The 3,909-nt window shown below is 37.3% G+C and overlaps 1 pseudogene; it reads right to left on the bottom strand.

Annotated features, from left to right (window-relative positions):
* Positions 1-2,393: 2,393 nt before the first annotated feature.
* Positions 2,394-3,554, bottom strand: LOC114625040 (annotated as a pseudogene).
* Positions 3,555-3,909: the final 355 nt, after the last annotated feature.

Below are 3,909 nucleotides of genomic sequence, written 5' to 3'. Positions count from 1 at the left end.
TAATATTCATTATAATTAGGAAAATATTTAAAGACACTTGCAGTGTATTTGGCATAATTTTAACACCTCTCGGGATGTTTTAACTTTGCATAGTAAGATTATGAATTTAAAGAATGCTTCTCTGCTGAGTGTTGATGCTGCAGATATTGCTGATAAAATTATCCATGGCCTGAGATCAGTATTTCCATTTTGGTCAAGCTTCAAGAATGGCATATATAGCTTGATCATGCTAGCCCTTTTTGTCTTGGGAATACGTTTATTCCTGCCCATTGTGTGAAAGCTTTTCTTTAACAACATCAACATGTTGGCAGCCAAAGTACATGGCTTGAAACTGAAAATGGACCTCAGACAGAGTTATTAATTTAACAGTCTGGCAAGCCAAGGATGGGCAAGATTCTGCACAGAGCCTTACCAACTTAAGACAGAAGTGCACTGCTATTGATAATGCATATTACACGACAGGTAAGAAGGCATCCTTTTCAGAATGACTTAAGACAGGCTCAGTCTTGTTTGTGGAATAAAAAAAGGGAGAGAGGTGGAGAGCTTTTGGGGCTGCTTGGCAGGAATCTGACATTGGCCAAGGACAAGGAAATGGGCTGCTTGGCAGAAATCTGACATTGGCTAAGGACAAGGAAGTGGGCTTCAGACCTGACATTAGGCTAGAACAAAGAAGTAATTTCAGGCAGGAATCTCAGTCTTAGGTTAGAAAAAACAAGTAGGCTTCAGACATGAAAATGACTTTGGGCTAGGACAGGGAAGTAGGCTCAGATAGTTTGGTCATTCTGAGAAGCCCTTAGAAACTGATCATGGAACTTTGTTTATTTTCTTACTTGTTTTTTGACTATTTGTGTTTATTGTCTTGCTTGTTCGTTTACTATTTTCATTGCTATATTGTATTGCTAGTTCCTTAACTTAGAACTGACCTTAATACTTGTATGTAATTAAAATGGTATAAAAGCAGACTGGGAAAAAAAGAAAATAAAAAAGTGAGTTTGCCCTGATAACAAAGCCTTTGCCTCCTTTAATCTAGGTCTGTATATTTCTCCTTTACTTAGTTTTTAAGTATCACTTTTCTATAGCTGTTTTTGAACATAACAGAAGAGGGCATCAAATCCTATTGCAGATGGTTGTGAGCCACCATGTGGTTGTTGGGAACTGAACTCTGGACCTTTGGAAGAGCAGTCAGTGCTCTTATCTGCTGAGCCATCTCTCCAGCATATAACCTTGTCAACAATTTTAAAAGCTTTTAACAGCTTTTAAAAAAACAAATAAATAAAATTATAAATGACAATATTTATCAAAAAAAGTATCACCTTTCATAAGAACACCCTCAAAGGACACCATAATGGTCTAGTGATTATACTGGATGGAGAAAATGATGGGGTAAATATGATCATATTTAATTTTACAGATATGCGAAATTCTATAAGAAAGAAAAAAGTTTAAAAAGCACAGCCCCTCAAACTAAGTGACCTGAGTCTAGATAGTGGCTCCAATTATTCATCCATTTCTGATACTCAGGGTTGCTGTTGATTGACTCCCTTATATGTGAACTAAAAATAGAGAGTTTGTTATAGAGATTACATTAATTCTAGTCACTAAGAGTTTTAATAAATAATTGATTCATATAGTGGTTAAAGATCATCTTACTGGAGTCTGGAAAACACTTTTAGCATTGCCTTGCCCTCATTACTATGTGTACACAACTGGAAGATTTATTAACTGTCATATGATGGCCAGAGCAGATACCAGATCCAGTGGGCTTTATATATGAAGTAAAAAACTAAAGTGAAAACCGTTTTAGTTCTAAAATTATCCTTAGAGCTCTCATGCTGGAATTTTTAAAATAATACATATATATTCTACAAATTATACCAAGGTTATTAAAGAACTATAATTTGTTATTATATAATTAGGATTGTCTCTATTTTCCAGAAATTTGCTTTCAAACATTATGATGCTAAATAAGTTCATTGACCATTTCAGGCCTTTGATATCTAGTGACATTTAAATTAAGAAGCATTACATTCTCTTCTATTAATCACACACTAATTGAGGTGGGTAATAACATGGATCCAACTCTCTTCAGTGACTAACTAGGAGGAGGCTTGCCACCCAGATTTACTTTTCTTATTACTACAGTGTAAAAGTGTAGATCTAGAATACAGTAGAAATTATTTAAACCAGTAAAGAGTGTGCTTTGGATACTGATAGTGTCCTTCCTTATAGATTAAGGAAAAGAGGTTCCTGGTTCCTATGTTCTTTTTTTTTAGTGAGCTTCACTGTATTTCCCAACACTTTATTAAGAAGGAACCTATGTCAGCACTGCTATGTAAACAATGACAAAGATCAAGGATCAGGGATCGTGTGGACAGTAATATACATTGTCCTTTTTATAATAAATGTTTAATAGTTAAAGAGAGTTTAATCCTTATTAAGCAAACATTTTTTGCATGCACAGCCTTCTCTTTATCTTTCTGTGCCTTTATCATTTGCTTGACTTTAAACAATTCTGCCTGGATAGCTTTATCTCCTGGGGTTATCTCCTGTGCCTTCTTAAGATCAGCCAATGCTTGATCGTATTCTTTTAATCTTGCCATCCTTGCGCTTCTGCTTCTCGTATAGTGCTTTAGTATTCGAAGGATCCATTTCAAGAGCCTCCAGGCAACTGTCAATTGCCCCCTGCCAATTTGACACCTTCAATTTACAAGCACCAATATTCAACACACAACCTAAGGCTATAGGTTGCAGTCTGGGTATATCTGCTTTCTCAATAGCCGCCTTTGAACTATCCACGTACCTTAAAACCTTCGTATATTTTTTAATAGCCATCTCCCAGTTCTGAGACTTGAAAAAAGTATTTCCAATGTTTTTTTAAGTCTTCAGATATTAATAAAATTTTATCTACATCTTTTACATCTATATCCGCATCCTCGGGGAAGTCTGGATGACTGTCGCCAGAGCCATCTTTGGGGAATATTCCCCAGCCATCAACCTTCCTTCAGTTCTCCACATTCTGCAATGACACAGAGTTTGGCAGGTTTTTCACCATTCACTTCTACATTTTTAAGCATCCTTGCCACACCGAGTCCTTTTATTACTTGACCAAATACCACATGTTTCCCATCCAAATGAGGAGTTGGAACTGTTGTGATAAAGAACTGAGAACCATTCGTATTGGGGCCTGCATTTGCCATGCTCAGCAAACCCTTTCGATCATGCTTATAATGAAAATTTTCACCTTCAAATTTTTCACCATAAATACTTTCTCCACCTGTCCCATTCTGATTTGAGAAGTTTCCACCCTGAATCATAAACTTCTTAATAATTCGGTGGAAAGGGCATCCTTTAAAATGGAGAGGTTTCCCAGTTGTGACACCAGTTTCTTTTTGTCCTGTACACAATGCACGAAAATTTTCTGCAATTTTGGGAACAATATCTGCAAACAATTCTAAAACAATTTGTCCACCTCGCTCCCCGCCGATGTCCACGTCAAAGAAGACTCGCGGGTTCTTGGAATTGGAGGGCTTGGCTGCTGGGGATGGATGGGACATCTTCACTGCAAGTGCTGAAAGCAGGAGCTGAGTGGTTCCTATGTTCTAAACCTTGTGTGATTTTATCAAACATTGAACTTTGGGCTGTGAAAACATACAGAACTCCCAGGGAACAGTGTCTACTCACAGAAGGGCTGCCTTTCTGTCTTTTGACCCTCTCCTCTGCTGTTTGGCAGCTGGTCCACCTGGAGGTAACCTGGAACAATGTCTGTTTTATCAGACTCTTCATTACTTAAATCACCTCAGTCCATCAGGCTTTGGCCTAATTCAGCCATTTAATGAAACTGTAGCAAGCCAGTTACCCTCCTTATAATACACGCTAAATCAGTAGATCAGAAAATCAATTTCACTGTCT

Source organism: Grammomys surdaster, unplaced genomic scaffold (assembly GCF_004785775.1).
Source record: "Grammomys surdaster isolate TR1022 unplaced genomic scaffold, NIH_TR_1.0 212, whole genome shotgun sequence".
Taxonomy (NCBI): Eukaryota; Metazoa; Chordata; class Mammalia; order Rodentia; family Muridae; genus Grammomys; species Grammomys surdaster.
This window is presented reverse-complemented; position numbering and strand designations above follow the sequence as displayed.